The sequence below is a fragment of the Dama dama genome, chromosome 22, assembly GCF_033118175.1.
Source record: "Dama dama isolate Ldn47 chromosome 22, ASM3311817v1, whole genome shotgun sequence".
NCBI classification, from domain to species: Eukaryota; Metazoa; Chordata; class Mammalia; order Artiodactyla; family Cervidae; genus Dama; species Dama dama.
The window spans coordinates 16,888,272-16,907,623 of NC_083702.1; the positions used below are offsets into that span (position 1 = coordinate 16,888,272).

General features: G+C 46.5%; 1 long non-coding RNA gene and 1 pseudogene across 1 annotated transcript; one reads left to right on the forward strand and one right to left on the reverse strand.

Moving 5' to 3' along the window:
• LOC133043710 (antigen WC1.1-like) overlaps positions 1-1,753 on the forward strand; it is a 53,911-nt pseudogene extending 52,158 nt beyond the window's left edge.
• Positions 1,754-14,073: 12,320 nt separating this feature from the next.
• Positions 14,074-17,513, reverse strand: LOC133043712 (uncharacterized). The gene is made up of 3 exons (XR_009689754.1): positions 17,452-17,513; positions 17,260-17,339; positions 14,074-14,383 (listed from the first exon to the last, which is right to left on the reverse strand). It is a non-coding gene; the product is annotated as an uncharacterized LOC133043712 (long non-coding RNA).
• Positions 17,514-19,352: the final 1,839 nt, after the last annotated feature.

The following is a 19,352-nucleotide window of genomic DNA, read 5'->3' on the forward strand; positions in this document are numbered from 1 at the left end:
GCAACTTCACTTTCACGTTTCATTTTCCTGCATTGGAGAAGGAAATGGCAACCCACTCTAGTATTCTTGGCTGGAGAATCCCAGGGACAGAGGAACCTGGTAGGCTGCCATCTATGGGGTCGCACAGAGTTGGACACTACTGACGCAACTTAGCAGGAGCCGCAGCTCCATAATGCAACATAAATTTTCACTTTATATGTGATATGCTTGCATTAAAATTTATAGATTAGGGACTTTTCTGGTAATCCAGTGGTTAGGACTCTGTACATTCGCTGCTAGGGCCTGGGTTCAATCCCTGGTCAAGGAATTAAGATCCCACAAGCATTGTGTAGTGGTCAAAAGAAATAGATAGCTTATAGATTAACTGAGTATATTTACCAAATCCAAAGATAGACAAGTGTTTTGATAACATCTCTGTGCTGCCTTGTATATGAAAGATAGAGATTTAAAAAATGTATTGCAGTATTGAAATTTTGAGGCATTCTGATAATTTAAAATGAGCTCTGTTTGTAAGGTTGCAAAGACATGTACAAAGTCTATGGTATATGGTTGCCTTAACATTAAACCATGTTGGTAGATCATTGTGTTGGGGGAGTGTGTGATTTCCTTGGTGCTGTCTTGCTGCAGCAAAAATTTGAAGTGACAGATGGACCAGAGTTACAGCTCAGTTACAGCTCAGTTTTATTTGGCAAGCAAAGGAAAGTACATCCTTGAGGTATGAGGGCAGGTCGACCCAAAAGAAGCAAAGAGAGGCGACGAGAGAAGCTTAATTTTGGTTCCTCTTTTTATGTGTTTTATCTCCTCTCCTGAGCCTGCCCTAGGTAAACTGGGCTAGCCAGGGGGGCTGTTTGTTTCACCTGAGGTTCTCACTCCAGTCCTTGGACCTTTTTTTTGTTCTATTTTCATGGATATTTCCATTCTTTGTCTTTTAGCCCCTGCCATTCTGGACTCCTTTTTCCCATTCTAACTACCTAACAGTTGATTCAGAGTTTGTGATCAGCTAAGGTCTAATTTCCTCCAGATATTTTAGCCGTCAAGAGAAAACATTCTTTCTCTGGAAAGGAGTATTTCTCCATCTGAGGGCCTGTGGCGCCCCTGGGGAAGGGCCATCTGTGGATGCACCCATGATACTATTTGTAGACATTTAGGAGCATGCATCAAGGCTACTAAGAGCAGAGTTGGTTTGTGAGTGAGGAACTCAGAATTTTCCTGTCTCCACTCCCCCTCTAATTGTGATTTCATGTCTGTCAGTTGTGAAAGGAGAATATTTAAATTCATTGTTAGGCTCTTACCATTCCTGGGCATTTCGTTGCTGATTGTGTGGCCTGGAGGCAGGTCTTCACAGAGGTCCAGTGTGAGCACAGGTCTCCTGTGATGCAGGGTTTCCACGTGAGCTAAGGCCCCAGAGACCACATGGACCAGATCTGAGAGGTCAGCCCGGGTCCATCCTCACTGTGATTGACATGATGTAGTCTGAGCATCCCTGCCCACACCTGGGTCCCAGGGATGGTTTGTTATCACAACTTGCTTAACTCACTTCCTCCGCACTATTTGGTCCCCCTGTCTCAGTTCTAATCATAGTTTTCTATTTCAGGCTGTTCTCTGAATGTCTTTAGACAGGAAGCTGATCCTGGGGAAGGAGAAGAGAGCACCTGCTCCAGGGGGAGAAACGGACCCTGGATACAATGATTTTAAACTCAGTGCCCCTGGAACCTCCAGAGTGACTTTCCTGTGACTTGTATTAAATACAAGATGATGCCTCAGATATTCTAATTGTCTGTATTTCAATAGAGTAGTGCTGACTTGTGATTGTGTTATATGGAAATTGCTCAAAATGAAATTGTTATGCCCGATGTCCGAATCCCCGAGCGGGGAGAGAGAGAAGGTTTCCAAGACAATGCAACTCGCAAAAAAGGGAAGTTTATTACTGTCTCGAGCCAGGGCTTTCTGCCACAAACATCACAGTGGCGCAGGGTCAGAAAGCGCCGAGCTCAAGCTTGTTACACAAATTTATAAGATATGCAAAAGCGGTTAGTAGCTGGCTTAAGCGGATTGGTTACATGTTTGCAAAGCAATTCTATTGGTACAGACTTTCGCGGGCTTTTTTCAAACCTGGGCGTTCGCGGGCTTTTCAGCTCTCCCTTTGTTCTTACTGGGCGCATATTGATTGGCTGGCTCCAGGTTACCTGATGGGGGTAGGGAATCTTACCATTTCGGGGGAAGCTAAAACTTAGGTCCAGGCCGCCCGTCATGGTATTAACCCTGGCAGCCTCACATTCCCCCCTGTCTTGTTGTTCCTGTAGAGGAATCTTTCTCTTCATCCTGGGCTACCATCTGATATTGCTGCCTCAATACCATAATCTGAATGGTATTTAGACATTCTTTAATAAATGACATTAGCCAGTTTAAAATACAAGGGCCAAATGTAAGTGTTAATAATAGCACTATAAGCGGGCCCAGGAGGGTGGAAACTAAGGTGGTCAGCCAGGGGGAGCGTTGAAACCAAGACTCAAACCATCCCTGTTGGGCCTCCCATTCCCTCTTTCGTTGCGCCAGCCCTTCTCTCACTTTTGCCATAGATTCTCTTACCACTCCTGTATGGTCTGCATAGAAACAACATTCTCCTCCCAGAGCCGCGCAGACCCCACCCTGTTGGAGAAAAATCAAGTCTAATCCTCTCCTGTTCTGCAAGACCACCTCAGACAAGGAAATCAGAGACTTCTCTAAGTGGCTGATTGATTCTTCTATGCGAGTTATATCTTCATCTATGGTGGCTCGTAGGGAGGAAAACCCTTGGCCTTGCAGAGATAGTGAAGCTATTCCTGTCCCTGCTCCTGCCAGCCCAAGACTGAACAAGGCTGCCATGGTGATCGCACTGATTGGCTCTCTCTTTTGTCTTAGCAATTCCCGGTCCCAATGTGAGTACATAACCTCTTCAGAGTGGTATAAGATTTTTGGCATTCAGCAACCAGGACACAGAATTCTTGACTCTGGTTAAAAAGCTTCACATTTAAACATGGGGTTAGCCCAGTATGTGAACAAATCCACCAACCCCCAACTTCTGGCACAATCCAATTTTTGCTGTGTAAGCGTAGGTTACTAATAGTCTGGGCACAGAGGGAAGTTTTGTCACGTGGCACTGTGCCCAAACAGAGTCCCTGTCCCCAAACTTCATGCATTGTGAGGCCAACCTTGCGTTCTTCCCATTGGCATGGGGGTGGGTTCTGGCCTGAAGATAAGTGGTAAGAGACATTGAGGCCTATGGCCTCATAGAAGGGTGGGTGAAGATTATAACAAAGCCAACAGGACTGGGTCACATTAGGGTTGGTATGGTTTAAGACCGTAAAGGCTGCATTCACTAAGGCCCATAGGGGGTCCTGAATTGCTGAGCTAATGGTAACAGCCAGAGGGCCAGGGGTTTCCGTCAGTTTGCCTCTGAGGCTCGGGGTAGAGGAGATGTTAAATGTTCCCGGCAAGCTTGGTCTGAAGGTGGTTGGCTTGGGGGTCGCCTTATGCCCCTGTAATGCTTTGACCAGATTGGGACCTAAACTATGTACCTGCACCGGCTCAATAACCTGTTTAATGATTAAAAGCTCGCCTGGCTAGGGGCTGGGCCAATTTACGTGAAGCTGAAAACCCCAAGTCAGTCCTGAGGTCCAGCGGTTTTCTTTTTTCGCCCGTTCCTGGTTAAATTGTACTCGTACCTGAGGCCCCTGGTGTCTACGGTCCTTGAAGGTGAAGCTAACTATATCTCTGTTTCCGACATCCCACCTCTGGGGTCCATCACAAAAGGTCACATAACTCCAGCTCCTGCAATAATAGCTTTCTATGCCACCACAGGTTTTCCAGTTATTTCTTACATAGCCTGGGCAAGCCCAAAACCCCAACCTATGGTTTTTTATCCCATCCCTATAGTACTTATCATAGAGACCGTCCTGCTTTGCGAAGAGGCTTGAGAGGTCGAAGTTCAGGTCCAGCCACCAGATGTTTGGAGGGTGGATTCCTGAGGTCTCATTGAGCAGCTCATGAGTTTGCCCGTCGTTGAGTTTCCATGTGATCTTAGCAGGTTGATGGGGGTTATGACTGGTCGCTCCTGGGTCGATGAGAGCTGCCATCAGCAGGAGAATTAGGAGGCCTCCCGGCGGACGAGTTTCAGTTTCAAAGGATTTGACGGGTGAGGACTCGCCTTCCATTCTGCTCGCCCTTTTTCCTGTTCTTCCGATGTGGCTTGCCGCACGTGATTGCAGTGAACCCAGGGTCCAATCCCGTCAACCTTGACAGCGGTAGGAGTGGTAAGAAGAACAACATAAGGGCCTTTCCATCTAGGTTCTAATACTTTAGATTGGTGTCATTTTACCCAAACCCAATCACCTGGGCCAATATTATGTGAGGGGAGGGCCCTCTTGTTTTGGCCCTCGTGTATCTCTCGAATCAATTTCCAAACATGGTTATGCACCTTACTTAATGCCATCAGAGTTTGCTGGAATTGTCCCAAAGTAGGGGGTGGCAGACATTTTCCTTCGAAAATAGGATACACAGGAGGGGGTCTTCCATACAGAATCTCAAGGAGTAAGATTCAGCTTATAAGGGGTGTTACGTGCCCGAAAGAGTGCAAAGGGGAGGAGGGTCACCCAGTCCCTGCCAGTCTCTATTGCCAACTTTGTCAAAGTTTCTTTTAGGGTCCGATTCATTCTCTCAACCTGTCCTGAGCTCTGGGGATTATATTCGCAATGTAACTTCCATTTCATCCCCAGAGCTTGGGCCAGCCCTTGTACAATCTGGCTCACAAAGGCAGGTCCGTTATCAGAGCCCATAGTCACTGGCAGCCCATACCTAGGCACTATCTCCTCTAAGATCTTTTTAGCAACCACTATTGCTGTCTCTCCCTTAGTGGGGAAAGCTTCCACCCACCCCAAGAAGGTATCTACCAGAACCAACAGATAGCGGTACCCGTGCTTGCCTGGCCTTACCTCAGTGAAATCTATCTCCCAATGCTGCCCTGGCTTTTCCCCTCGGTACCTCGTTCCCGAGTGCTGCTTCTTCTCTGCCCTCATCAGCTGGCACGCTTTGCAGGCTTGAATTATCTCTCGTACAGTTGCATTTTGTCGAGGGAACCTCAGGCAGGCCGTCTGGAGAAGTGTTAGGGTCTTTTTTTCTCCCTGGTGTGTAGTTGTGTGCAGGTGTTCACACAGGTGACGACCCAGGGTGGCAGGCAATATCAGGTTGTTGTTTTGGTCTCGGTACCATCCATCTTGGTCATCTTTCTGGAGGGTGGTATCCTTGTTGATCCAGGCGAGATCAGGGAGGGAATATTCGGGAACTGGTGGCAAGGTCCCCATACCAGGAGGTGGAAGTCCCACGGCTAATATGGGGGCAGCATAGTCCCGGCTAGCTGCTTCTCGAGCGGCCGCATCAGCAGCACGATTGCCCCGCCCCTTACGGTCTTCTCCCTTCTGGTGACCGGGGACATGTACTATAGCTACCGCCCGGGGTAGTTGGACAGCTTCCAGGAGCCTGCGAATCTCAGGCAGATTTTTGACCTCTTTTCCCTCAGCTGTCCGAAATCCCCTTTCTTGGTATATGGGACCTTGAATATGGGCAGTGCTGAAAGCATATCGGCTGTCAGTAAAAATGGTGACTCTCTTCCCTTTGGCTTGCTCCAGAGCCCGTATTAGGGCAATCAATTCTGCTTTTTGTGCAGAAGTGTTTGGGGGTAGTGTCTCAGCCCATATCGTCTGCCCTGAATCATCAACTATGGCGGCTCCCGCCTTCCTTTGCCCATCTTTTACATAGCTGCTCCCATCGGTGAACCATACTAGCTCACTGTTGCTTAGGGGTACATCAGTTAAGTCTTTTCGTGCTGCCAGGGCCTCAGCCAGTATCTCACTGCAATCATGGAGAGGGCTGTCCTTCTCTGGGTTGGGTAGGAGCGTGGCCGGATTTAGGAAGCAAGGGGTCTGAAAACGCACCCGTGGGGCATCGAGCAGCAAGGCCTGGTAGTGTGTCAAGCAGGCACTGGAGATCCACTTACCCGGCGGCTGCTTTAAAACCCCTTCTACGGCGTGGGGGGTGTAAACCGAGAGTTGCTGTCCATACGTCAACTTGTCAGCATCGCGGACGAGGAGGGCTGTAGCTGCAATGATGCGAAGGCAAGGGGGCCACCCAGCGGCCACCGGGTCTAATCGCTTCGAAAGGTATGCTACCGGCCGCTTCCATGGTCCCCATTGTTGAGTCAAGACCCCCTTTCCTATTCCTTGCTTTTCATCTACAAACAGCTGGAATGGCTTATTTGGGTTAGGCAGGGCAAGGGCTGGGGCTTCTAGTAGGGCCCGTCTGAGTGTCTGGAAAGCCTGTTTCATTGGCTCAGTCCAAGTCCAGTTTGGGGTCTCTTTACTTCCCTCATATAAGGGCCGGGCCTTCTCAGCAAACCCCATAATCCACAGTCTGCAATATCCAACAGTCCCCAGAAACTCTCTCACCTGGCGGGGGTTTTTGGGCTCTGGTATCTGCAATATTGTTTCTTTCATGGCCTGGGTTAGCCACCTTTGCCCCTGCCTGATCTTATACCCCAAATAGGTGACCTCTTGCCGGGCTATTTGTGCCTTCTTTGCACTAGCGCGATACCCCAAGATGCCTAGGGTCTGTAATAGGTTCCCGGTGGCACGGCTGCAAGCTTTCTCTGTGGTTCCAGCCAACATAAGGTCATCCACATATTGCAGCAGGATGACCTCTGGGTGGCAAGCCCGATATTCGTAGAGGTCCTCACTCAGAGCCTCATTAAACAAGGTAGGGGAGTTCTTGAACCCCTGTGGGAGGCGGGTCCAAGTTAGTTGTACTACCGGTTGGCCCTCCCCCTCAGTCCACTCAAAGGCAAATATCTCCTGGCTCTGGACTGCCAGAGGTAGGCTGAAAAAGGCATCCTTCAAGTCCAGCACAGTATACCAAGTGTACTCAGGCAGTAAACTGCCCAGGAGGGTATACGGGTTAGGGACAGTTGGGTGTATGTCACTCACCCGTTTGTTGACTTCTCGCAGGCCTTGGACAGGTCTGTAATCTGTCCCCTCTGGCTTCTTCACCGGCAGTAAGGGGGTGTTCCAGGGGATTGGCATCGCCTGAGAATTCCGGCCTCCATGAGCCATCGAATGTGGGGAGTGATCCCCTGCCGAGCTTCTTGGCTCATAGGGTACTGTCTCACCCTCACAGGAACTGCCTCGGCCTTTAGCTCGATGACGACCGGATGTCTCTGTTTGGCTAGTCCCATTCCTGCTGTTTCTGCCCAGGCCAATGGATATTTATGGACCCACGGCTGTACATCTAGTGCTATGGTCTCTGAGGGCTTAGGGGCAAAAAGTCTGTATTCATCTCTTAAGGCTAGGGACAAGACATGTATCGGTGGTCCAAGTCCCTCCGTGACTGACATTCCCCCGGGGTCAAAATGGATCTGAGCACTAACTTTAGTCAACAAGTCTCTTCCAAGTAGAGGGGCTGGGCATTCTGGTATCACCAAAAACGAATGGGACACCTGGTGGGTCCCCAAATTTACTTTCCGTTCTGTGGTCCAACAATATCTTTTTGTCCCCGTGGCTCCTTGCACTAAGCTGGTTTTCTTAGACATTGGTCCCAGTTTTTTATTTAAAACAGAGTGTTGGGCACCAGTATCTACCATGAAGCCAACGGGTTTCCCCTCCACATGTATGGTTACCCAGGACTCGGGGAGGGGTGCCGAGTCTTGACTCCCCTAGTCACTGTCTTCCCCCGCATATAGAACTCGAGTTCCAGGGGGGATTTTCTCTCTCTGGGTCATTCCTCTCCTTGAGTCCCTCTTAGGGCACTCGTTTTTCCAGTGCCCCTGTTCTTTGCAGTAGGCGCACTGATCCTTCTTTAGGGCCTGCCTTTTTGGTTTTTCTTTTTCTCCCGTCCGGGGGTCTCGAGGTTCCCTCAATTCTGTTCCGGCCTTTATCCCCGCAAAAAGAATCTGGGCTAGCTCCTTCTGGTTCTTCCGGTTTTCCCTCGCCCTATGTTCCCTATCTTCTTTCCTGATCTTCTCAGCTAATTCCCTTTCCTCCCGCCGAATTCGCTCTTCCCTTTCTTCTGGGGTCTCCCTATTCTTAAATACCTTTTCAGCTACTTTCAGTAAATCCTGTATTGTCTGTTCTCCCAATCCCTCTACCTTTTGTAATTTCTTCCTAATATCTGGGGCTGCCTGATTTACAAACGCTAACAGAACTGCAGCGTGTGACTCCTCAGCCTGGGGGTCCATAGGTGTATATTGCCTGAAAGCTTCCATCAGCCTCTCTAGGAAGGCTGCCGGGCTTTCAGTGGGCTCTTGCCTTACTAAATTTACCTTTGCCAGATTTGTCGGCTTTCTTGCTGCAGCCCGCAGGCCAGCCATTAGAGTCTGGCGGTACACTCGGAGACGCTCCCTACCTTCCACCCGCTCAAAATCCCAGTTAGGCCGCAACAGAGGAAACCCCTCGTCCACAAGATGAGGCTGGGCGGTTGGCCTCCCGTCGACCCCTGGGACCCGTTTCCGAGCCTCTGCCAGAATTCGCTCCCGTTCTTCCGTGGTGAAGAGCACCTGCAACAGCTGCTGACAATCATCCCAGGTGGGATTATGAGTGAACAAAATGGAATCTAAGAGGTCAATGAGGCCTTGGGGTTTCTCTGAGAAAGGAGGGTTTTGGGTCTTCCAATTGTACAGGTCACTCGTGGAAAAGGGCCAGTACTGATAGGTTCACTCTCCGTCCGGGTTAGTTGGTCCCACTCGGACGGGGAGCGCCTGAACAGTGGATGAAGGTAACTCTGGGTCCCCAGGGTCTTGCTTACCCCTATCTCCCTTAGTTTTCCCCCGGGTCCCCAATGCCGGTCCCCCCTCACAGTCGGTTCCCGTTGGCCCTCTTAATCCTCTCGGTTCACCTGTGGGAGCTTCTCTCCTCGGAGGGGATTGCAAGGAGGGCACATATGGTGGAGGCCTTATCTCCGTTTCTAGATCTATCAGGTTTGGATAAGATGATTCCTGAAGGACTGGTTTTGGGTCCTCTTTCTTTTTGGTTTCCTCCGGGGGGGTCTCCATCACCAGGACCTGTGATTTGGAGGAACTAGGAAGTTTGTGAACAAAAGGTTTTAACCATTTAGGGGAATTTTCCACTAGATCCTGCCAGACCATGACATAGGGGACCTGACTCGGATGGCCCCAGGGATCAGGAGCCATAATCTTCTTCTTCACAGCCTGTATGATGGACGGTTGAAAGGTGCCTTCCGGAGGCCATCCAACCTGAAAGGCGGGCCACTCTGCAGAACAAAAAGTTATTAATTTACTTTTCTTGACTAGCAAAGACAAGTTATGGGCCCTGGCCCTGACATCCGAAAAATGGTCAGTCATGAGAGAAAGTGGGGTAGATTCTCCCTGCCCCATGGTCAAAGAATAAACGGTAAGGAAGAGAGAGAGGAAGTCACTGAGAACGACCACCAAAAATCCTACCGGGAGTGGTGGCGGCCAAGAGGTTGGGCTTATGGTATGCTTTTGGAACTGTTTATGTGCCTGCGTCGTTGCACGGAAGTTTTCTTGCTGGGGGCGGGCACCCTAGGGGTTTCTAGCCCGTTCCGTGACCCCCTTATCCTCTCATGGGAGTCTTCAAGTGGCAGGCGCCCTAATGGCCTTTAAGTGCCTGACCCGTGCCCACAAGAAGAATTTTAGGCCACGTCCTCAGTTAGGGATGTTAAAGGAGAGTTTCACCCGTTCGGGCTCTAGTTACTGAGGCTCACTTATTGTAGGGCCTTCAGAGTCCGCCAGAGTGTAGCCCTGGCCAGGACTCATCAATTGCCCCCACAGCCATTCGCCTGTTCACTGAAACTCCCTAAAAGAAAAGGAGTTGAGGGCAGATCAGAGAAGAGAAGGAGAATAAGTCAGAAGTGAGAAAGAACGATGAACCAGAAGAGAACGAGACTAGAGACAATGCCAGCACACACAAAAACGCGGAGAGCCAAAGACAAACACATGGACAAACCAACGTCGGCCGACGACACAGCGCTGGGTTTTCGGGCCCCCTGAATTTTCTTGCCTCCCGGTAGCAGATTCACCTTACCGAATGGCGTTCGCTGTTCACCAGACTCGGGGTCGGGAGAGGAACTTTCCTTCCCGCGGAGTCGGCTGCCTCCCAGTGCGTCCGCTGGCCTCGGCCTTACGCCGGCTGGCCCCCCCTTTATAGAAAGGCTTCCTTCTGCGCCAGACACCTTCCTGCTTCCCAGCAGAGCCTTGGATTTACTCTGGACTTTCCTGAGCACCAGTGCTATTATTTATCCTTCCCATTTGTCCTGTAAGCATTCCCTTCTCCAGGTCAAGGGATCCCGGACGAGCCCCCAAATGTTATGCCCGATGTCCGAATCCCCGAGCGGGAAGAGAGAGAAGGCTTCCAAGACAATGCAACTCGCAAAAAAGGGAAGTTTATTACTGTCTCGAGCCAGGGCTTTCTGCCACAAACATCACAGTGGTGCAGGGTCAGAAAGCGCCGAGCTCAAGCTTGTTACACAAATTTATAAGATATGCAAAAGCGGTTAGTAGCTGGCTTAAGCGGATTGGTTACATGTTTGCAAAGCAATTCTATTGGTACAGACTTTCGCGGGCTTTTTTCAAACCTGGGCGTTCGCGGGCTTTTCAGCTCTCCCTTTGTTCTTACTGGGCGCATATTGATTGGCTGGCTCCAGGTTACCTGATGGGGGTAGGGAATCTTACCATTTCGGGGGAAGCTAAAACTTAGGTCCAGGCCGCCCGTCATGGTATTAACCCTGGCAGCCTCACAGAAATATTCTGAATAAAGTAGCTTTTTTTGCTTTGTTAATACTCACCAAGTTCCACGTCAAATGCTTTTAGAGGATTGGTCCTCGAACACCATTTTCCTCAAAGGAAATACAAGATGAGTGCACTGCCCTGTTTTCTCACCTTCTTCAAAGGCTAATGAGGGCATGAATTTGCCTGGGATCACAGATGCTCCAGGTCACTCTTAGAAAAAGCATCTAAAATTGGTCCACATTCACACCCTCCTTCCTAGCAAGATGACTTTTAAAAATATTCTTGACCAAAAAGTATAGTCAGAACCTGGTAGAGTTATTTTATTTGGTGGGAATGCTTAAGACTTCAAGCCCTAGAGATACAGCATCTCAGTAACTCTGAAAAAAATTGCACCAAAGAGGCACAGGGGAAGTAGGCTATATACAGGTTTGCAACAAAGGGAGCAGGAAGTCTGAACATCAAAGATCAGGTATCAAGTTAAGGAATTTCGCATTGTATGTATGCGAAGATGCAAGCCTCTGGACTCACTGAATTCAATTCTTTCATATGCATACCAGCTATCTGGGGCCAATCCTGTTTCCTTGTTCACCTTTAGGAGTGGCAGATGGCTGCTTCTTGCATTCCCCCAGCTCCTCCGCAATCACCATGGGGAGTGGGAGCATCCCCTGGATCAGTTTTGGGAGCCCTCATTCACAATTGGAGACCAGAAATCATTGATGGCTGGGACATTTCTTGTTTGTTGATACGGCAGGAGATATTCTCATTTCACAAACTCATGGAAAAAACCCAGTCCTGAACATTCCTGTATGTTCTTCCCTGAGATGTCACATCCCCTGTTTTTAACCTGTTCCTAGGCACCAGACTTGGGTGTGGGTTTCAAAGTGGGAGTTTGCTGGTGGGAGAGATTGAATACAGCTTTCCTTATCCTGCCTAAATTTTCATGGGCCAGTTTAAACTCTAACTCTAGGTAACTACCTCTGCCTTTTCATCTCTCATTCCCTAGGTTACTTTATCTGTTTATTCCTCAAGCAGATATAGATTCCTCCTTGCTCTCCTCCCATGTCTAGTTGGTTATCAAATCCTTCGGAATCCATTCTTTCCATCCCTTCCTACTGTTTCTTCAGGACCTTGCCATTTCTTGTCTGTCCAATTATCTATCCTTCTGAGCAAATTATATCAGCTCATATCTCTCTCTAAGTTGGTGGATGGCAAATTGGTGCTCACCCACACCCTGCATCCACATGGGACAAGAGGGCAAGAAAGTGGAGACTTAGGCAGAGGGGATCCAGAAGAAGGGATAGATGGGAAAATCAGGTGCGTTTGCCTATTTATGTTTCAAAGATGTGGATGGAGGGGTCTGATATGATTGAATTCTTAAAGGAAGAATTTTAGACTAATGTGCTCCTCTGAAAACATACTGTTTCAAGATTGCTTTAATCTGGTTACTACTGAAAGTGTAAACATGATCCTGCTGTGATTCTTCAGGGTAGAGAGAGCTGTCATGTAGGAGTGGCCAAGTAAAGATTACATTTCACAACACCACCGCCCCCCACCCCCCAATTCCATTGTGGACATGTGGGGAGGCTGTTGAACTAATATAAGACCTGAGAGTGATGGCCTGTTTTTTTTTTTTTTTTTTTCCATTTATTTTTATTAGTTGGAGGGTAATTACTTTACAATATTGTAGTGGTTTTGCCATACATTGACATGAATCAGCCATGGATTTACAAGTGTTCCCCATCCTGAATCCCCTCCCACCTCCCTCCCCATCCCATCCCTCTGGGTCATCCAAGTGCACCAGCCCCGAGCACTTGTCTCATGCATCCAACCTGGACTGGTGATCTGTTTCACACTTGATAATATACATGTTTCGATGCTGTTCTCTCAGGTCATCCCACCTTTGCCTTCTCCCATAGAGTCCGAAAGTCTGTTCTATACATCTGTGTCTCTTTTTCTGTCTTGCATATAGGGTTATCGTTACCATCTTTAAATTCCATATATATGTGTTAGTATACTGTATTGGTGTTTATCTTTCTGGCTTACTTCACTCTGTATAATGGGCTCCAGTTTTATCCATCTCATTAGAACTGATTCAAATGTATTCTTTTTAATGGCTGAGTAATATTCCATGGTGTATATGTACCACAGCTTCCTTATCCATTCGTCTGCTGATGGGCATCTAGGTTGCTTCCATGTCCTGGCTATTATAAACAGTGCTGCGATGAACATTGGGGTACATGTTGAAAGGTTACGCTGACCGCAGGCAGGAAGGCTCCAGCCAGAAAATGCTGACAGAAAACTGCCCCCCCCCCCCCCCCCCCCCCCCCCCCCCCCCGCACCACCCCCCTCGGCCGAAAGGTTTCAGATAAGCCCGCTGCCAGGCCGACTGACAGGGACAGACATCCACCAATCAACAGCCGTTGCCGGGCGGACTGATGGACGTGAAGGCGCCAAGACTCGGGCCAATCAAAATACTGACGCGGGACCTAGAGGTCCAATCAGCACCTTGGTCCCGCCACTTCCGTATCCGCCGGGGTATACAGGTGTTGCCCCGCCTCCCCTCAGATTGCATACTCCCGTTTTTTACTTGCTCGCGCGTGGGAGCTCTGCCCGGGAGCGATTGCCCAATAAAAGCCTTTTGATACTCTGGCTCCCCTTTGTCTTGTCGCGATTCTTACACATGTGTCTCTTTAAGTTGTGGTTTCCTTGGTATGTATGCCTAGGAGTGGGATTGCTGGGTCGTATGGCAGTTCTATTTCCAGTTTTTTAAAGAATCTCCACACTGTTCTCCATAGTGGCTGTACTAGTTTGCATTTCCACCAACAGTGTAAGAGGGTTCCCTTTTCTCCACACCCTCTCCAGCATTTGTTGCTTGTAGGCTTTTGGATAGCAGCCATTCTGACTGGCATGTAATGGTACCTCACTGTGGTTTTGATTTGCATTTCTCTGATAATGAGTGATGTTGAGCATCTTTTCATGTGTTTGTTAGCCTGATGGCCTGGTTGTGAGTTGAACCCTCCCAGTTCCTGGCTGATGACTCTGCATGGTGTCCAGGGCTCTGACCTACAGTCACGCCTGCAGTCTTCATAATTCTAGACTGTGCTTGGAGATGGGAAGATGCCCAGGACTTCTCCCAGGGCAGCTTACATGGCTATTCACCAGTGGGAAGTGATGAAGGAAATGACATATGATGAAAGAAATAAAGTAGACCCACCAAGAAGTTCAGGGAACTCCAAGAAATGCAGATAAATGATCAAATTCAGGGAAAGAATATGTGAACAAAATAAGATTTAAAAATTGTTATTTATTTTATTATTGTTTTCAATTTTTGGTTTCACTGGGTCTTTGTTGACACACATGGGCTTTCTCTAGTTGGAGCAAGCAGGCACTACTCTTCTTTGTGGATGGCAGGCCTCACTCTGTGGGGGCTGCTCTTGTTGTGGAGCATAGGCTCTAGGTGCACAGGCCTCAGTAGTTGTAGCATGCCGGCTCCTATCAGCAGTTTGCGGGTCCTAGAGCACAGAGTAGTTGTGCACGGGTTCTGAGTTGCTCCGCAGAATAAATTCAGTTTTTTTTTTTTTTTCTGTACGGAGACTGAAATCATAAAAATGGAAGCAAAAAGGGAGTTTGCTGATGGTTTGTGGTTAGGATTCAATGCTTTCACTGCTGTGCCTGTATTCTATCCTGGTCAGACAACTGTGCAATGAGGCAAAAAAAGAGATTCCTCAAGCTGTGCAATGAGGCAAAAAAAGAGAGAAGGAACCAAACAGAAATTCTGTTGCTTAAAGTTACAATGAATGCAACAAAATAAAAAGCGCTACAGAGAGCATCAGCAACAGCAGAAGAATCTTTGAGGCACAAGATGAGAAAATTGAAATTAGCCAGCCAGAGGACAAAGAAGAAAAAAGAATGAAAAAGTGTGAAAGAACCTGTGCAAACTTTTGGATGACATTCACAGTAACAACCTGCCCTTTATTGGGGTCCCAGAAGGAGAACAGAGGGAGCAAGGGACAGAGATTGTACTTAAAGAAATAATACCAGGTAAGTTACACATCTGATGAGACTTAAGCATCCAAGTTCATGTAGCTAATAGGTCACCCCTCAGAGTTCACTCAAAATGATCGTCTCCAAGACACACTGTTTATAGTCAAGACAAAGAGAGAATTTTAGAAGCATCAAGAGAAAAGCAAATGCTCACAAAAAAGAAATTCCCTTATGAATATCAGTGGATTTCTCAGAAGAAAGCTATTAAACCAGGAGAGAAAGGGATGATATATTCAAACTGATGAAAGTAAACCTGCCAGCCAAGAATACTTTTCTCAGGAAGGTTGTCTTTCAGAAATGAAGATGAGATAAAGACTTTCCCAAATAAACAACAGTTGAGGGAGTTCACCAACACAGGTTTGTCTTATAAGATTGCCGGAGGGAGTTCTTCAAGCTAAATGAAGGATGTTAATTATTATATGAAAGAAGTGAAATTATACAACAGACTTGTAAATGTAAATGTGTAACCCAATACAGAATACTCTAACACTGAATATGGTAGTGTGTTAACCAGTTAGCTCTAGTCTAGGGGAAGTATTAAAATAACTATAGAGAAAAATATTTTGTTAGTGATATACAATATAAAGAGAGGCAAATTCTGACATCAGAAACAGAAAGTATAGGGAGGGGATCAAAAGGTAGAGCTTTTGTATGTGATTGAAATTAATGTGTTATCAGTGTAATAGAGACTACTATGTCTATAAGATGTTATATGTGAGCCATGAGGCAACAAAAATGCAAAAACCTACAGTAGCTTCACAAAAAGTAAAGAGAAAAAAAATCAAAGCACATCATTATCCAAAATCATCCGTTCACAGTTCTAACTGTTGGACAGAACAGTCGAGTTGTCCTGGTCTCTACAGCATCCTTCAAGATCAGCCCCAGAGGACTCTCCTTTCACAAAATAAAAGACTAATTAGTCTGTTTGTTATGACAAGCCAAAGAACTCTTTCTGCACCTCATCTCCTTCCTTATATCATATAGATGGTGCAGCTGTACTTTTTTAACTGCAAATTTTCATCCTGTGATATTCCTGTGTGGTTTTAATTGAAAAACTGCCAAATGATAAATCATCCCAATACCCTGTCTCCTCTGTTGGGTCTGACTAAGACTTAATAAGAAGCCACATGTGAGTGCATTGTGGTTTGTCTTGTGTATCCTTAGAGATAGAGATTTGCAGAGTTCGTTGTGATGTATCTGATGGTGATGTGTGCCTTCTTTTTGAAAATCAAATTTTGCCTTGTTAATTGCTGAAAGCATTTGCCTTTAAAACAAAGATATCAATTAGCTAAATGATGTCCTCAAAACTAGTTCTTTATATTTAAGATACTTTCTTTTAAAAGTCTAGCATAGGGCCATTCAGTCATTTAATAAACATTAGCTGAGCATCTATTAACCTATAGAGAGTGGAAATACAGAGCTTATACACAGGAACAGGCCTCACTCCAATCCTGGGCCCTGGCAGGGCCTCAGCAGATGCCTGCAGCCTGTAGGAGCCTTGGATATCATGCCCAGATGCGGAAGGATTCGATGATAAGGAAAAGAGAATCTGTTCACAGACTTTTAGATGTTAAAGGAGGAATACATGTTGCTGTATTTCCAGTGTTCTTAAGCTGGTCTGCAGGCTGAACTCAGCTGCACCAAAGTTCCATGTGCAATAGAGCATCAGTTCATAGAGTTTAAGTCTGAGCAACCACTCAGCCTTTGAACTATAAGGGCCATCCCAGTGGCACTAATCTTGTGTTTAAGAGGCTTAAGAATGACCACCCACAGGAGCTCAATAGCTCTCGAGTTGGTCATTACATCAACTCTGAGCAGAAGTGGATTAACCATGAAGCTAATGAAGATTCACTTTCACAGCCTGTCCTTACACCAGCCCCTTCCAAGCCCCATGAGGGAAGCCCTAGGGCTGTGCTCAGAAGGATATAGGTTTTGAAACAGCCATTTTCTTGAGATGAGGAAAAAAATATTCAGCAAAATCATTTCTTAACCAAATGTGAAGTAGTTAATTAAGTGCATGGAGCACTAAATCCAGGAATCAAATTTGTTCAGGAAATCAAGAAAAAACTTAGGGGGCTTAGAAAGTACATGCTGCCTTCTCATTAGTACATTATTGGTGGAAGGTAAAAACAGGATCAAAGATGATGAACTGACTAACTCAGAGGAAAGAAGAGCTGTTTAAGGATGAAGGTCAAGATGCTAAGAGACAAATTCGGGAAACTGAGCCTGACTGTCAGCACAGAGTGATGTAAAGGGAACAGGAGATGCACCCGGGCGGGTGCACTTAGACAGAACTTACATCTAGTTGTTGGTCAGTCAGAAATGGTGACTGAGAAACACCCAAATCCAAGAGAGGAAACAAGGTGAGACCTGAGGGAGCAGCTTGGGATGAAGACACAGAAGGAAGAGGAGATCCAGGAAAGTACCTGCTTCATGTGACACATGCTGTCTTCTTTTCAAGTCTTCTTTCTCCATTGTATCCATCAGAGGAGACTCTGTTCTGCTGCTGAAAAAAATGACCCCCAAATCCCAGTCACATACACACACATATATACACACACAGACACAAATGCACACACACACACACACTCATATAGAGCACACTCATCACAACCTACAGATGTTTGTGATCAGTGAGGCTCTTGCACATGCACCATCTGGAACACGCAGCTTCTGTGACAGGAAAAAGAGAGAGACTACAGAGTCACACTTGGGCTTTTCATGCCTCCACTCGGAAGTGACACAGGTGAAAACACTCATGTTTCATTGGCCAGAATGAGTCGCTGGGGAGTAGAAATACAGCTATTTGACGAGTATTACTGTCTATCCACATCCTTCAGTAGAATTCTTGAGAGTAGTGCTTTCAGTTTTTTCTCACCTTGGAGAAGCTTCTGAGGTACAGCTCTGTGCAGAGATTGAATGTGATCTGACCCTCCGGAGTGGGCTTGAAGGCATTTTATATTTGGCTCCTTTGGCTGGTGTGTCTCTGACTCCTTACTCCACCAAAGCCTGTGCTGAGTGGGATTAGTCAGATTTGTGTCTTCCCTGCCCCCACCACCCTTCCCCACTCAGTATCACTAACTGTGTAGTGATTTTCAGCATTTGTTCATGCGTTCATTTCTCATCCAGTATTTGTTAAACTCCTTCTATGTGCCTTCACTTGACCCTATAGAAACATTGAAGAACAACACACAATGCTTGCTCTCAAGAAGCCCCTACTTGAGAGACAATAAGAAAAGTTTTACAGATTGAAGAGACACAGCAGTAATTTTGAGCTGGAGGAATTAGAAAGAGTTCACAGAGGTGACAACTCTGTGCATTTAAAAACAGGGAAACATATACATATTTTCTTTCTGTAGTGGGCTTGAAAATATGTCCTCTAGAATTCAAATATGCATTAATGTAATATTCTCTATTTTTATAACTGATTTCATCTTGTGCAGTAGCAAGTGGTGTTTGAACGGATTGAAAGTTCTGCAAAGTTAACACAGACTCTCCCATTTAAAATCGCAGACTCTCCCATTTAAAATTTGTCCCCCAAGTTAGCTCAGGTTTATGGTAATAATTATGTTGTCGACTCTAGTTGAAGCTCCCTGCTGAGACTGGTTTTCCTGTATTTAAGGAGACATCTTGTCTCTCCTGCTACAGATGGTGTCTGGGGTGGGAGGGTCTCCTTACTTCCCAACAGCAGTGGGGAAGGGTCCTTGATCTGCATGCTCTCCACTTAGAATCTGCTTGTCTTTGATTTAGTAGCTTTGATTGCTCTGGTCTCTGGGTATCTGAAGCTGCACTATGGAGGAATGAATGAGGCCAATTCAGTGCCATGTTCCCTGTTAGATGTTGCTGGTTATAGATTGTAAAGGGCTGAAGAGAGATGACAGTCTGGACCTCAGCCAGCTCATGACCAAGCTCATCACATGCCCTTGTGAAGAAGTGGTTTTGGTAAAGAAGCCTTTACCAAACTTGGTCCCATCCATACAAGGAACACAGATGGTGAGGTGGGTCTCCAACACTTTGGTGTAACAAATCATTTAATTGTTTCCTTTTAAAGTTGTATAGTTATTTTTTAATCCTAAAATATTTTGTATATTAGTCACTCTGATTGGTCCTGAAAATGTCCCTCTACCAAGGATATTTAATTATTAATTTTCCCAGCAAAGAGATTACTTACCCTCTGAAACCTCCATATTTTCATGGTGATTTGGGCATAATAATGCTACATATTGTATTGCTTTACAATCCATAAGATGAAATGAACAGTCTAAGTTAAAGAACAGGATTCTTCCTGCTCTTTACTTCTGCGCTTCTAATTCAATATGGAAGCTGTAAAACTAAATTTTTTTATAACAGAATTTCTTCCTGTTACAGTTATGTGTGGTTTGAATTGAAAATATGCCAAATGATAAGTATATAAACATCCAAACCACACGGCCATATCTGATTAAGACCAGAACAGGAGGCTTCACGGTGTTCACCTGTCAGTGTGCTGAGGTCTGTCTTCTTTATCTTTGGATATACA